The 17,029-nt window shown below is 46.2% G+C and overlaps 1 protein-coding gene across 1 annotated transcript in view; it reads left to right on the top strand.

The window, feature by feature from the left end:
- The first annotated feature begins 1,232 nt into the window (after positions 1-1,232).
- LOC119180855 (lactadherin) overlaps positions 1,233-17,029 on the top strand; it is a 75,827-nt gene continuing 60,030 nt past the window's right edge. Inside the window, exon 1 of the mRNA XM_075875095.1 lies at positions 1,233-1,602. The gene's annotated coding sequence lies outside the window, so the exon portion shown is untranslated. The remainder of the gene's footprint in view (positions 1,603-17,029) is intronic.

Here is a 17,029-nt window from a genome sequence, read left to right as displayed (position 1 = left end):
TTAACTTATAAGAGGTGGAGTAAGCGTCATCACGTAATAGTCACTTAGCTGGGTTCACACGGAAGGAATTTGATGTATTGATTGACTGATTTGTGGGGTTTAACCTCCCAAAACCACTGTTTGATTATGAGAGACGCCGTAGTGGAGGGCTCCGGAAATTTTGACCACCTGGGGTTCTTTAACGTGCACCCAAATCTGAGTACACGGGCCTACAACATTTCCGCCTCCATCGGAAATGCAGCCGCCCCAGCCAGGACGAATTTGATGTATGTATGTATGTATGTATGTATGTATGTATGTATGTATGTATGTATGTATGTATGTATGTATGTATGTATGTATGTATGTATGTATGTATGTATGTATGTATGTATGTATGTATGTATGTATGTATGTATGTATGTATGTATGTATGTATGTATGTATGTATGTATGTATGTATGTATGTATGTATGGGCTTTGTATGCGCGTGTGTGCGCTTGCGTGCCCGCGTCCTTTCACACTCCGTTACGCGTCTCACCCACAGAACCCGTTCTTAGGCGCACATGTACCCATCGCGCACACTTCCCTATACGCCTCGGCAAAACCATTACTTTCCGTTGACCGGTGGTCAGGCCAGGACGTTCTGCCTGCCGGTGAATAATATAGACTAATAAAACTCGACTCCACGTTCGCAACAGGACCACCGACGCGACATTTCCTAGCACTCCGAAGGCCATTTGTCTTAGCTCATTGCAAAAGGCCAGCGCCGACTTCGCAGGCAGCCGACGCTGAAAAGCTATATGGCCGTAGCCGGCAGCCTGCCGGCTTGGCTCGAGTCGCTGTGTGGAGTGCGTTCTTCTAATTGGCCTAATTTGCGAGTCGCAATGGCGCCCATAAAACAAACATCAACGCGTTAGCTAAAACAAAACGAAAAAGAAAGAAGGCGACGAGATCGGGTCGGGTATGGAGAGCAGCGAAAGGACAGCTATAAAGAAGTCATGAAACGAAACTTCGTATTAAACATGCAAGGGTGACATGGAAAGCGAAAAGAGAGTGAGGGTGAAAAGAGGTGGGAGGAGGGATGACGTGACGTCACACGACGTCACGCGCGGCGACCCGCTCCTCCAAGCGGCCGACTCGTGAAGCTGCCCTCTCCCTAGTCGAACATTCGCGGGCTCTTTTGAGTGCAGGTCTTTTTTTTCGCGCGGTGCTCCGCTCGGGCCCTGATACAAAAAAAAGTTGCCCCCTCTTTGGTGCGCCCGGCCGGCAAAACCGCCGTTCCGAGTTCGGCAGCCACAGCACGGCGCATTGGCGCTCGGGCGGGCAGTGTCGTTGGTGGTTGTGTGACGGGCACTCGTTTTAGTTCATGGTTCGCGGTGTGTAGTGGAGGGGTTGATACTGTTCTTTTTTAACCGTGTCGTTTTGAATGGTTGGCCGTCGCAGGTGACTGGTGGGAACATTGTTGGGGCCCTTGGTTTGTTCGCGTTTTTCGTTGTTAGGTTTAATTTTTTTTCTCTTCGGTGGTGGATAGAAAAAAAAAAGACTGTGCCTCGTGACAGCTTGAGTTTAACCTTCCCATGGTTTCCTGCTGCCACTGCGTCGTCTGCATTACCAGACGAGGTAAGACATTGTTTGGTTTTTCTTTCCTTCATAAAGGGCACGCACGGGAGCTTCAGATATTTTTACGGACACAAGTTTAATTACCTTATGATTGTATTGTTGCTCCAATTTATAGCATAGTTCCTTCTTCCTGTTCGTCCTTGTTATGATTGCATCCATTATGGTGAAATAAGCAAAATCTCAGATATCTCATAGTCATGTTTATATAAGTGCACGAAATCTCTATGTGCGAATTCTGTCCGCGGAAATATATGTGAAAGCCCCGTATGTATTGGGCTATATGCCCTTAGACTCCCACATATACATCACATGTGGTATATGTACATGATGTTTCTCATTATTTTTTTTCTCACTCTTTTACACCTTCTAGACTTCCTTACGTTTGTGTGTTCCTTCAATACTACGATCATGCTGATAGGATGACCGGCTCTAAAGTCGCCTACATTCCCAAGTCTCTTGTTTTTTTTTTTCATATTTATCTCCACCACCCCATTCACTCACAAAGCGTCATAATGAATTGCAATATAATCATTGTACATGGTCGCCACCCCGAATTCTGTCGTTACTCATTAAATCATGTTTGTTTGACGTCATCTTTTTCCGCTAATCTCTATGCATGAGATAATTGCGCAGAAATATAACACTCGGTGAAAGATAGGATGATATATTCCTTGGCAGCTGTGACATCTCTTTTAAATGGAATGACTACTTGTTTAAGATTACACGAGGTATATTACGCAATGTATTTTGTGAATAAAAACTGTGACGACAAAGACAGCCGTGCGACCCCGTCGCATCGGCGGCAGATCCAGTGTTTTAACGCGGAACTCGACTTGACGATCGGGCTCTTACAGAATAAAAGGGAGCCTACACGGGCTCACAGCGTAGCAGCCATAGATCATACGAGCCTTTCTGTAATACTCGAAGGCCGCTGGGTTAAAGTATTCGTCTATATTTGCGTTTCACCGCGCATGTGAACAGTCCAGAATCATGCTTTCAGTCACTCTTTTTTACTCTTATCCTCCCCCACGTGTAGGAAAGTAAATCGGGCAATGTCTAAATAACCTCCTGGGCTTTTCTTCATTCCATTTCTATCTGTCTATTGAAGGTAACATTATGAAGCCCGGAAGTGCTTATATGAACTGCAACGTTCTCGCGACTGAGTTCTCTTACTGAGTTTACGCTCGTCTTGATTTGAGTGCTACTTTTCACGAATATGCGCCCTGAATTGATGTTATAGAATTACTCTATGCGCATCACGAAGCCGGCATTTCATGAAATCAGGGGACAAAAGTGGTCGTTTAGAAGTTACACGAATTAGTTTATGGCTGCTGCCAGTTTTAGCGATAAAATTCTTGAGCAAACAACTTTATTTAGTGTCAGGCAAGATACAGGGTGGCTGATATACCCGACCAATGCGTCGGCCACGAGCTTCTGGGCTGTGTTCGCGTCGTTGGACCACGGGGGTGCCGAAGCTGGTCTTCGGAGGCCGAGATAGGCAACGTGGCCTCTCACCGCGCGAGCTCCCTGTAGAATTCGAGGAAACTTGAAAAAGCGCGAAAAGTGAAAGACGAAATGCATGCAATAGGACAGCTGGCTCTTTACCTGCTAATATCGCGTTTACTTGAAACAAAAATAACATAAAATACCAGCGCATCAGGAATTGTTACAGCAAGATCCATGTGGAAATTTTGAATCACACGGCTCATGCGTACATGACCAGGACAGGGAGAGGGAACACATGACAGCGTTTACTTACAGCAATTTATTAGGGCTTCTCTTTTTTTTTCTTTGTAAACAAGTCACTACATTGCGCATGTCCAAATCAAGTAAACGCTTCACATCAACTTGGAAGCCCCAATCGCAAGAATTGTGAATCTATTAGATAGCATAATAGACGGCGAACTAGCACATTGATCACCTAATATCTGAATCATTTCTGCTTCTATTCGCGCACATGTTTACTCTATATTATGTTTACTTTATCCACTCCTTGGACGATTGACTTGCACGTGCAATCCTGACAATGTCGAGTGAGAAGGCCTCCTTGGCCTTTCGTTACGTTCCTGTCACGCTCTCTGAACCTTTCACTGACACATCGGCCAGTTTGACCGATGTGATGCTTCACCCCAACTTATCGGTATTGCATAAACTACACCATTTTTTACTTGTAGTGCATGGAGGCGGAAATGCTGTAGGTCCGTGTGCTTAGATTTGGGTGCACGTTAAATAACCCCAGGTGGTCGATATTTCCGGAGCCCTCCACTACGGCGTCTCTCATAATCATGTATGGTGGTTTTGGAACCGCACATATCAATCAAACTTGTAGTGCTTCACCAAGCCCACACCATAGCTCTATTTTAGTCCCTCAGTAAAAACTTCCTTCCCGCAACTTATGGTCTACAGGTTACGGAGCCGTAACTAGAGGGAGGTTTAGGGGGTTCAAACACCCCCGAAACTTTTATTGCTTTAACTTTTCGGGTGATACTAAACTATTTACATGCCTTCGCATCAACCACCAGTTGTCAAAGTTAGCCGTTCTAGACAAAAACACCCTCGGAAAATATTCCTTGGTATGGCCCTGGCAGGGTAGCCCCAGCGTTGCGATATCATCCCAGAACTTTACTACAGCAAACAAACGTGGATGCTCAGAGAGAGAGATAAATATGCAAGGAAAGGCAGCAGGGAGGTTAACCAGACGCACATCCAGTTTGCCACCCTGCACTGGGGAAGGGATGAAGGGGAGAAAAGAGGTTGCAGAGAGATAAAAAGGTACACACAATGACGAGCACACTCGGGGGAGCACACACAGTCTACAGGCGGTCGCTCAGGTTTGTTGTCTTTGAGTAAAGTAGGAGTGCTTTAGTCGCTTTCTGCGCAACTGAGGCAGATGCCCAAGGTCCCAGAATCTTCTGCACACAGAATGGTCGAGATTCAAGTTGGTTCAAAACCATCCGGAGCTGGCATCGCTGCGTGTCGTAGCAAGCGCAGCTGCACAGGACGCGCTCAATGGTCTCTTCAGCTCCGCAGTAGTCGGATGTTGAGGTGTCTGCCATACCAATGCGAAAGGAGTACACCTTTGGGAATGCAACACCCAACACAAATGCTCAGAAAGTTGTCAGAACCCCAGTATGGCTCACCACATAAATAAATCGCGACTTCGGCACAAAACCAGCGAATTTGTTTGTTTTTTTTACATCTCCGACAGGCGATATTCTGTCAGACATTACCACTGTGTTTGTTGCTCTAATGTAAGCAACCCGGAATCGAATCCGCACATGTGTATTCAAAGTCACAGCTGTCTAAACGTGTCACCCACGCTTTCGAAGCAAACTTCACGGCGCGACGCTGCAGCTACACGCTAGGAATCGCCAACGCAGCAGCTACAGTATATACATTACGCAGCCGGACGATGTTTCGGCTACTCCGATGAGCACAACTTCCGGGAGGCAAAGGTGCGCAGCTTTGTATACGATGCATGCGTGGGATTTTCAGAAACGTGACGCTTCGGCTTATTGGATCGAAAACTAAATACAAGATGAAGAATGGGACGGCAGATTTAGCGGGTCTTGTCGCAAGTGGCTGTCAGGTCGTCTCGGCGGCTTTTCGGTGCTTCCTCCGAGGAGATGTCTCACGGAGGTTTGTGAGATGTCCGGGGGATGAGTGTGCGCCCAGGCAATTTAATCGCGCCCGGGCGATCGGCGGAAGCGTCCCACGTGCGACGTGCAAGCGCTTCCCAAATTGCGGTCGTCGTCGTCATGGTCATACTCGGGCTGGAATCGATTCCACGGCCGGCTCGAAGAATGAAAAAAAAAAAGAAGGGATAAGTAGAATGCCGAAAAAGGTGTGGCCCGCCACGCCATCGCGTTTATAGGTGCGCCCGCAGGCCCTTCCTCTCTCGAAACGTCGCCCTGCGGGGTCCTAAACGTCCCCCCTGGTGGGTTGCCGACTACGGTCAGCAGCTCGACGCCCAGCTATGCGCCGCCGAAAGTTCGTTTACGGGCTCGATATGGGAGCTCGCAACATCGGTGCAGTTTTGCGGAAGCTACGTAATCGGCAGGGACAAAATGATTCGTACGCGGAGCATGCAGAATCAACTCGCCAAAGGGAATGACAGGAAAACACTGCAAATTGCGTTTGATTGATATGTGGGGTTTAACGTCCCAAAACCACCATATGATTATGAGAGACGCCGTATAGTGGAGGGCTCCGGAAATTTCGACCACCTGGGGGTTCTTTAACGTGCACCAAAATCTGAGCACACGGGCCTACGTCATTTCCGCCTCCATCGGAAATGCAGCCGGGATTCGATCCCGCGACCTGCGGGTCAGCAGCCGAATACCTTAGCCACTAGACCACCACGGCGGGGCCTGCAAATTGCAAGGAAAATAGTGGTACAGGGGACGTGAAGCACAAGACGATGTGGTTGTTTGTCATTGTTGCATTGTGGTTTTTATTCATTTTGTTCTCGTTTTTCGTATCGTGACGTAAAACATAATAGACAACACGCTAAAAGATCATCTTTAGAAAATGCTGACTTTTTTCCTTTTGGACGATTGCGAGCGGATCTTCAGAAAAATTAAATGTCCGTCTAATAGGACTTACATGGTAGATGAGCCTTTCACGGGGTGGATTACCTGCCGCATCATCTAAAAACAAAGTAGAAGCTTTGTTGAATTGCGTGGTACTGCACTCAGTGGTGTTATTTTGTACAATCCGCTGCCTTTAGCATCTTCCTCACTATGCCGGGGCCGACTTTTTCCGTTCTTTGCATCGTTATGCTTGTCCGATTCACACTCACAGTCAGTGCTCTGAGCTTTTGTGTAAAGAGGAAACCTGTAGAAGTGGCCTTCGTGTTAAGCAATGAACAGAGAGTCTTGGGCATTCCATGGTGCCCCAGTGTCCCAGGCTTTCAAGTGAACATGCAGAGGTATCGGCCGAACGTGTTCTATTTTTGGCTCTACCCACCACCATGTGGTTATGGGGTTCGACTGCTGACCCGCAGGTCGTGGGATCGAATCCCGACCGCGGCGGTTGCATTTCCGATGTAAGCGAGAATGCCTAAGGCCCGTGTACTTAGGTTTAGGTGCACGTTAAAAAAAAAAAAAAACATCAGATGGTCGAAATTTCCTGAGCCCTCCACTCTGCGGCGGATTTCATGATCATATGGTGGTTTTGGGACGTTAAACCCGAGATATTCGAATCATCATTAACGCGACAGCGTTAAAGAACTCGTTTCACAGAAATTCCGGTGTCTGTGGTTGTGAGCGGAGAGCCATCTTATGCGTGATCGAACAATCGTGAACGATGCAAAATAAGGATGGAAAATGTCCTGAGTTAAAGTGGGCATCAAACCCGGGTCGTTTACGTGGCAAGCGGATGTGAATGCCGTGAAAATAACTTCCTCTGTTTAAAAAATGCAGTGAGAGTAACCTTCATGCTTTACAAACGCGTCGTGTATACCTGCTTCACCATACACCACGAAATATTGCAGGAATAATGTGTGGTACAAGCGTGAATTGCCATCGGGCGTCAGAACATATGTGACTTTAATAATGACTTCATGGTTTAAAGCTGGTCACGCACCAGAAAAGGCGCACAAGTTACTGTCCCTATTCCCTTAAGGCCACGTAGTGGGTGCTTAGCATGTTCTAAAAGATACCATGCTCTATAAGTGTTGTAACCTTCGCCACTGTGTGCATTCTGTGATGAACTGGAAACAATAGACCATTTCTTTTTGACCTGCAGGCGGTTTAACACATTACGAAAAACCCTATTAGAAATACCTTTGCGTGGCATTGGTATGGACTTATCTCTGCCTGTCATTTTGTCTTTTGGAGCTTCCATTTCTGGTTTCTGTAATGGCACAGTATGCGCGGCCGTCCGAGACTATATTGATGAAACTAATAGGTTGACTAATTAACCAGTTTCATTATCTTAACATGCTCACCTAATTATATACGTATAAAATCAGACTAATGCTCTATTCTAAGAATAAATTTGTTTATGTAAATATTTCTATGCATTACATTAAGCACCACACTTGCCTATGCTATCGGTAATCTTTCTGTTATACCTCCATTATTCTAAATCTGAACAGTAAATTTTAAAGCCACTCGATTCTTGGCCAATCCCCCACAGTGGGTATGCGCCACTAACGATAGGAGAACAACAACAACAAGTGTTGTAAGTACGCACTATATGGACAGGATATCGCTATCGCCTTCATCTTTTAAAGGCGAAGTTTAAGAGTCCCGCAATTTTCGTCTATCTTCGGCTGACTAACTAGAGTTTATGCTTCGCAACTGGGCAAGTTTTGGAGTGGACAGCTCCTGAATCCTTAAGTGTGCTGTCAATGACACAGCTTCGGGAGCTGTCACAGGTCACTACGTCATTCAATTCTGTCTCAGTTTATGTAGAACTCCCTAGAATATATAGCAAAGGTTGATTACTATACAGAAAATGCTGGTGCTTCCATTGTCCAGCAGTCACGGCAACAGTATAGCTTGTACGCATACTGGTTTATCTGCTGCACGTGTCAGCGAGATTCAAACATTCCTTTGACGCCATTTGTAGCGCTTTATCTGCGCTGGTTTCGGAGCGCTGGTAGTTCGGCACAAAGAACGAGGCTATTGATTGATTGATATGTGGGGTTTAACGTCCCAAAACCACCATATGATTATGAGAGACGCGCGCTGGTAGTTCGGCACAAAGAACGAGGCGAGAAATATTCGCGTGCAGGCGTTTAATTTCGTTGGGACGCGGCTACTTTGCAAGGTTACAAAATCGTAAGCCGGTTGAGCCAACACTTTCCGCGATGACCGAGCAGCTACGTATGTGCAGCTTCAAGAGTGCACACGGCTCGGTGTTCGTCTCTTGTTTTTGTTTTCGTGAACTTCTCGTGGGTGTTCCTCAATGCGGCGCACCACTGCACATTTTAATTGTGCCGTGCGTGCACCTCCAGTTCCTTTCAGACTGCACGATTAGCCAGGATTTCCTTTTATAGCGATCTCTATCGCCTTTGTATAGAACTCGACTCGTGGAACAGCGCTGGCATCTTCGGCACACGCTGCGTTCTTCTCGCGGGAGAACGGGAAGAGATGCGGTATCGAGATAGATCGGGGCGCTCGCCGTCACCTCGCGATCCGGAGCCATTAAGTTGGACGCACTCCGAAAGTTCTTTTGGCGGCACCCCCGCGGCGCTAATATCGCCGCGGTCGCGCCCCGCTGATGCTGCCACCTACCGGAAAGATGGCGCTGCGGGACGCCCATCATTTAGGCGGGATTGAAGAAAAGACTTAGCGCCGTGTTTGTGTGTGCGCATTCGTGTGTGTGTGTGTGTGTTTAAGCAACCGCTGACTTTAAGAGCTGTCTCCCGGCGAGCTTGGTGCGTGAGGGTGTCTTCGTCGTCTGACGTGGCTCGAGGCGAGCGTTGCGTAAGCGATCGTTTCGATACGCGGTTGCTCACGGTAGAATGTACGAGAACACTCTACTCACGGTATCGGGATTCCGGAAGATGGATGGCTAGGATAGGTGGAAGTGGGGGAGGGGGGTAAGCAAAAGAAAGAGAGTGAGGGGAGTATATTTCTTCTGAAAAAATAGCCGACCTGTTTGAAGAAAAAAATGTCGATGATGATTCATAGTCGCTAATGAAAGCCTTTCCTTTGTCAGTAAGGTTCCTGGGCTTAACAGTCAGCTGCGTTTTTACTCGAGAGGCTTTGAAGAAGATTTCGCTCCTTCTAGCTGTGGCGTTGTCGTTCTTAAGGTTTCCTAATAACATTACTGTCGTAGTTCACGGGTGTGGCACTCCAGTGAGACCCTGTATACAGTTGAAGGTTTCTTGCTACGACATTTATGTTCCGTGCACATATATGCTGTGAGCGGTGTTCAAATAATATGCAATGTTTTAGGCATCTAAATCACGATATGATCATGATAGACTTCGTAGTCTATGTACTCCGCATTGATTATATTGATAATCAGAGACGGGGGGGGGGGGGGCTGTTAGCGTGGATTGTTGTTCTCATATGGTGCGTTGTGAAACTATTTTTGTTTTATGAACATTTATAGTGTATAGCACAGATACTCTCAGCATGCGAATGTACGTTTTTGTGTTCTTGTTTAGTTTTGGCAGTTGTGAATGACATTGCGGCAGTAGTCGTAAGTGGTGTAACCAGTACCACACAACGAATGGCGGTTACGTCTTTTCATATACATTCATGCAAGATACAGGTTTTTTTATCGCTCATATCTTAGCGTTCACGAAAGAAAAAATAAACAACTAGTCACTGCGTTTTGCAGGTTTTCTAGGACATTCATTGCCAGCAGACTGTGAAATAAGTTTCATTTTCTGCTGTAGCTTTCACCTGTGATTATGGAGAAACGCGTGTAATAGTACAGCTTCCAATTTTCGCCTCACGAACAGTGCCAGCAAAAAAGTGGAATGCTTTACTCACAACGTGAACGAAAACAGAGACAGATGAATTAATGATGTTATATCGATGGAGGCGTCCTGCTATGCAATGCGGGGATGCATTTGAACGGGAATGCTAATCGAACCAGCCATCTGACAGTAAAATTCCATGGCCACTGAGACACCTGCGTGGAGTGATCTTGCTGCTAAAGTTATAAAAGAAAAGGATCTTTGAGTGCTTTCTTGAGAGACGGAGTCGGACTTATGTTTCTTATCGATATGAGTGTTATTATCATCCTATCAATCGAATATATAAAGGGTTGCTTTAAGCATTAGAAACTGTCTACTGCTCCCACTGAATTCGTCGTTCGGCTTGGAGAGACCGGACGTTGGTGCGAAATGGAAAGGGTTGTGCCTTAGGCGCGGTCACGAAGACCGGGTTTTGCAGGGACTTGTGCGCTGCTCGAGATTAAAAGGAGAGATTACACCGTGCAGTGCGCTCATTCGCAGGCGGCACTTAATTCCGCGAAGCGCGCCATTAACAACCTCGTCTAAACAGCTACGCATATCTCCCCTAGACGCCTTCGTGCCCGCCGAGTGGCGTCTTCTTTATATAGCTGAGTCGGGGCAAGCCGCAGCTTACGTCTTGTACGTTCAAGATCCGGGCATATGTGTATAGCTATTTGCCGGTAATCCTGCTTTCCTGTTTCCGCAGATCGAAAGTGCTTGATGTCTGTTGCGTGACGTAGTGCACAATCATGCACACGCGCTAAGCCCATAGACAAATATACTATATAAAAAGTGCCCACTGGAGCCTTTTTGCGGCCCGCAAGGAAGGGTCTGACCAACCGCTAGATGGCGTACCTACCCTCGCTTTTATTTCTCTATTAACACATGTAATTGCCTTCTCAGGAGTACAATGAATACCCAAGTTTGGCATCAATTTTTCGCAAAGAAGAAATTTTGTTAATTTGTGCAATTTTTTCATCATCTCCCGCTATAGACTTTTAATGCTTTACAACATAAAACAGTAAAGTATGACCGAAAAGTGTTGTCTTTCTGCATTCGTTTTGCACAAAGAGGCAAATTTATGTGGTTAAAATGCGCTGTACATGTATTTCCATCGCGGAAGCATAAGTGTGTAGCCTAATGGAAAAGACGCTCGCTTTCGGAGCATGAGGGCGCACGTTCAAATCCCATCGTCGGAAAGAAGAAAATCTTGTTATTTTATTTAAGCTGACGACATTATCGGGTCTGACCAACCACTCGTGGCGCTGAAAGCAGCAGGGCCGCAGGGCCCTACAGGAGTGTCCACTCTTTATGTAAGTATGTTTCTCTATGCTTACCTGGCCGGAAGCCCCCCCCCCCCCCCCCATCCTTTCAACCATGTACATAACCACCGCCTTCCCGAATAAACGTCATATTCTTTGATGCACAATGCTCAGGCGCATCCACAAGGGGTCCGTGTACCATGGATTTCGGTGCGCGTTAAGAACCCCGGGAGGTCGAAATCTCCGGAGCCCTCCACTACGGCGCCTCTCGTAATCATGCGGTGGTCTTGAGACGTTAAACCCCGAAAATTGTTATTACCGGCGCAGTATCGGGAATAGCTGAGGTTGTATCGTCCAGGCTGGGTGGCCGTTGGTGGCTAGATTGCTCCTAATTGGCTACTTCACAATTTTGTCTTGTGACGGAACTTTGAGGTTGACTTCATGGCGATTTTCTGCTTACCTTGCACTTCTAAGTCTGGTGAACTTATACACAGTAAAAAAATTTACACTCAGGAGGGTGTAAAAAGGGTGCTTTTACGAGAAAGCACTTTTTGAAACATCTTTTAACACCCATAATTGGTCGATTGAAAAAAAAGCACCCTTATGTTTGGGTGCTTGCCTCGATAGCACCCTAAAATAGGCTCTAAGGGTGCTTTTGTGCTTGATAAGGGTGTAGGTGACGATTCATCACATGGAATTATAATATCCATATTTTCTGTCCACCACGACGGTTCTCGGCGGCTGACCCGAGGGTCGTGGGTTCGAGCCCGGCCATGGCGGGCTTATTTCTATGGAGGTGAAATGCGATAAGCCCGTGTACCGTGTGTGTGACGTCAGTGCACGTAAAAAGGACACCCGATCACAAAACTTTCCGGAACTATCGTACATGGCGCGCCTCACAGTCGCATCGTGATTCTGGCACGTAATTAATACTCCAGAAAATAATTAATTCGCCACATTTCTGATTATTTACAAGTAAATTACATTGTTTACAAACTGTTCTGTGAAGTCAGCCGATGTACACGTGTGTGTTTCCCGCACCATTTGGTTGGTGCGGGTTGAGCCACCACGTACAGTGCGCGGCGTACCTGCAAAGAAGGAGCGTCAAAGTAGAGCGCGCGCGGGAAAACGCGTGGGTATATAAAGCGCGCTACTCACGTTGCCCGAAATCTGACTCTTCGCACCAGTTCGGCTGACTGGCTGACTATTCGCGTGTTGTAGCCCGAACTTCGCAGAAGAAGCTTTCCGGAACGAAAGGTAACTGGACTGTTCGTCTTCAACCAAGTTTCACTAGCTTAAGCTGGTGTTGATTATGGTAACTCTACTAATCAACATCGTTCTTCGACCTTAATGGAAAGCTAGGGAAGTTCTTCGCCCAAGATAGGAAACCTTTTCAGGCTCCTATTCATAAACCAACCCTATATACTTATCTCGTGTCGTCCTGGTTCATTTCGCGCCTTTATCGCTGGATAAACAAAATGTGTCAGTATTTATTGATTGATATGTGGGGTTTTACGTCCCAAAACCACCATGTGATTATGAGAGACGCCGTAGTGGAGGACTCATGAAATTTCGACTACCTGGGGTTCTTTAACGTGCACCCATATCTGAGCACACAGCATTTTTGCCTCCATTCAAAATGCAGCAGCCGTAGCCGATTGATTGATTGATTTGTGGGGTTTAACGTCCCAAAACCAACATATGATTATGAGAGACGCCGTAGTGGAGGGCTCCGGAAATTTTGACCACCTGGGGCTCTTTAACGTGCACCCAAATCTGAGTACACGGGCCTACGACATTTCCGCCTCCAATCTGAAATGCAGCCGCCACAGCCGGGATTTGAACCCGCGACCTGCGGGTCCAGCAGCCGTAGCCTGGATTAGATCCAGCGATGTGCGGGTTGGCATCCGAGTATCTTGCAAAAATAGGTCGATATTTACAAATAGAGCTTGCATGTAGTTATATTTTACCGGGTTATCGTTTATGTGTCTTTATAACGCACGTATAGTGGCCAGAAACTTAAAGAAAACATAAAGTAAGGATAAGGTCGGTTTGTGAATATATACGGGCCTTAAAGTATGCTTCCACCATTCCACTCTTGCTTATTGCAACCGAACCCTCCTTATGCACATCGTATAGTTCGTGGGATGCTGATACTGCTGCGTTTTTTTTTTTCTCCGTGTTCCGATGTCATACCCGAAACTCTGCCGTTTCTATCTGTAAGTCGTACTTCATACGTGCACCAGTCAGGCCGTTTATATATACGCGTTCTTGTTAATATCGCGACCTGCCCATGCACACTAAAAAGGAACCGTTTGATTATACCCCGCTGTTTCACGCCATCTGCTGTGGCGCGGCCGCGGTTTTAAATTGGCCTCGAGGAGATGAAGTTGCCAACCGGAGAGTCGCACCGCGCGCGTATCTCACACGAAACGTACACACCCACGCGACCTACGAAAAATGGTTCGCAAGCTGTTGGAAGACGCGGTCGAAAAAAAAAAAATGAAACAGGATAAAAGAAATATAGGACGGAGTGTATATATGTGAGCATATATGATAGCGTGGCGGGTAGCATTCGATTATTCAAACTTGAAACATGTGGCGCAGCCGTGACCTCGAGAGACTGTTGCCAAACCACGCCCACACACAACACAGTCGAGCCGCTTCGTTTCTTTACGAATGTCCCAGTCGGCATTGCGCGTTCTCCATATGTTCCGCGTACAGCCTCGCTCTCTTGGATGTACCTTGCGCGCGCACCGACCGCGAATGCTGTATCGTTGATAAACGTTGCTGATGCCGGGTTGTTGATTGGAACGTTCGTGCCGTGCTTTTATTTGTATTGCTATATCAACTAACTATTATGTAGCAGTGGACCCTCGGTAACGTATAACCCGTGTTTCACACATACGCACAGGTAATCGGTGTTTCCCGTTTGTTTCGCACTTCGCAAGCTCGTGGGACTCGACCTATATATGTTGTCCATTCCTGTTGTAGACCCGTGTGCTCAGATTTGGGTGCATGTTGAAGAACCCCAGGTGGTCGAAATTTCCGGAGCCCTTCACTATACGGCGTCTCTCATAGTCGTATGGTGGTGCTGGGACGTTAAAACCCCACATATCATCCATTGCTGTTGTTGCTGCTGACCTTTGTTGATAACGTATAGATTCAATGGTTTTGTTTGTGTTGTGATCGTCCGGCGTGCCGCGCCTGGCCAGATGGAGCCACATCTACTTCGTGCAGACACGCGTATGAGAGTCTTGCCCGTGTGTTTCGATTTCACCATGATGAAGTTGCGTATAAACGCATCAGTATATAGATGTATACAAGTTTGTTTTTCTGCTTATATGTTTGTTTGTGCACGCCAGAAGATATAAACAGAAAAAATATGAAACTCTTAAGCTTCACCTCGAGCTGCAAGCGACATCCTGCCCCTTGGGGGCCCTTCAAACATTTTGTAAATGAAATATTTTCGAACTCGCTATGCACCCACTGCGTGGCTGCATAGACTTTAAATAATGAAATAATTGTGATAATCCCATGTTCTGACGGCCGACGGCAATGTACGCTTCGTACCACGCATTATTACTACAATAGTTTATGTTGTATTGTGAAGCATCTATACATGGCACGTGTGTTTGTAAAGCACGAGTTACTTTCAGTGAATTTCCAAGCAGAGGAAGTTTTTGTCACTGTATTCACAAGCAGACGCATGGCTGTGTCGTAGAACACCCGCTTGCCATGCAAGCTACTCGGGTTAGGTCCTCGCTCAGAATTAGATTTTTTAAATTTTTTCCCATCTCGATTTTGTGGTCACGCAAAGATAATCTCTCTCTCTCTCTCTCTCTCTCTCTCTCTCTGTGCACGTGTGTGTGTGTGTGTGCGCGCGTGTGCGTGCGTGCGTGTGTGTGTGTGTGTGTGTGTGTGTGTGTGTGTGTGTGTGTGTGTGTGTGTGTGTGTGTGTGTGTGTGTGTGTGTGTGTGTGTGTGTGTGTGTGTGTGTGTGTGTGTGTGTGTGTGTGTGTGTGTGTGTGTGTGTGTGTGTGTGTGTGTGTGTGTGTGTGTGTGTGTGTGTGTGTGTGTGTGTGTGTGTGTGTGTGTGTGTGTGTGTGTGTGTGTGTGTGTGTGTGTGTGTGTGTGTGTGTGTAATAGTGACAGTAAAACTGCAAGTTGAGATGACGTGTCGCCGCTGTGCTCTCACCTAATTCTTCCCTGCTTGGTTTTCTTGTCACTTATATCGTCTGGCTGTGGCTCCTAAACTAGAGACGGCACCCATGTTTGGACCACGCAAGCATCGGACACCAACGTCGTCCGCTGGGCCTCCAGTTCTGCTACACTGATCAACCTCTCGAGACGTCAACTGAATTGATTCTGTCGTAAATGACTTTGGCCCAGTTTAGAAAGACGCGCCGTACGCGGTAACTCACGTTGCGGAGTGGATAGGATGGGGCCTAAGTGGAACAACGTGTCGTTTGAGCTTTGCGCGATGAATGGTCCTTATCTTGTTTACTGCGGTGACATCGACGGAATGATAAAATGAACTTAAAGAAGAAACCATTGATTAGTGCGCGACTGAGGACGGGCACTTGACGTACGACCTAAATAACATGCTTAAAGAGCCAAAGCCGCTCCCATCGTTTTATCACTTTTGTCTCAATGTTTTATTACCCCGCCACGGTGGTCTTCTGCAGGTCACGGGATCGAATCCCGGCTGCGGCGGTTGCATTCTTGATGGACGCAATAACTTTGTAGGCCCGTGCACTTAGATTTAGGTGCACGTTAACGAACCCCAGGGGGTTGTAAATTCAACAGTGCACCCCTATGGCGTCCGTCATAATCGTATCATTGTTTTGGATGTTAAACCCCAGATTTTATATTACTATTACTCAGTGTTTGACGTTCTAAATGCGAAGCATTTCTTTGCGTACTGCAAGCGCTTTTGACGTCCATCTGCATATCTATCTATCTATCTATCTATCTATCTATCTATCTATCTATCTATCTATCTATCTATCTATCTGTCTGTCTGTCTGTCTGTCTGTCTGTCTGTCTGTCTATCTATCTATCTATCTATCTATCTATCTATCTATCTATCTATCTATCTGTCTGTCTGTCTGTCTGTCTGTCTGTCTGTCTGTCTGTCTATCTATCTATCTATCTATCTATCTATCTATCTATCTATCTATCTATCTATCTATCTATCTATCTGTCTGTCTGTCTGTCTGTCTGTCTGTCTGTCTGTCTGTCTATCTATCTATCTATCTATCTATCTATCTATCTATCTATCTATCTATCTATCTATCTATCTATCTATCTATCTATCTATCTGTCTGTCTGTCTGTCTGTCTGTCTGTCTGTCTGTCTGTCTGTCTGTCTGTCTGTCTATCTATCTATCTATCTATCTATCTATCTATCTATCTATCTATCTATCTATCTATCTATCTATCTATCTATCTATCTATCTATCTGTCTGTCTGTCTGTCTGTCTGTCTGTCTGTCTGTCTGTCTGTCTGTCTGTCTGTCTGTCTGTCTGTCTGTCTATCTATCTATCTATCTATCTATCTATCTATCTATCTATCTATCTATCTATCTATCTATCTATCTATCTATCTATCTATCTATCTATCTATCTATCTATCTATCTATCTATCTATCTATCCATCCGCTTACGTCTGGGTGCTCTTGTGATCACCCCCTTAATTTGGGCCAAAATATGTAAGGGAGGGTAACGACTCGTCGTGTACGTC

This window comes from Rhipicephalus microplus, chromosome 10 (genome assembly GCF_043290135.1).
Source record: "Rhipicephalus microplus isolate Deutch F79 chromosome 10, USDA_Rmic, whole genome shotgun sequence".
Taxonomy (NCBI): Eukaryota; Metazoa; Arthropoda; class Arachnida; order Ixodida; family Ixodidae; genus Rhipicephalus; species Rhipicephalus microplus.
This window is presented reverse-complemented; position numbering and strand designations above follow the sequence as displayed.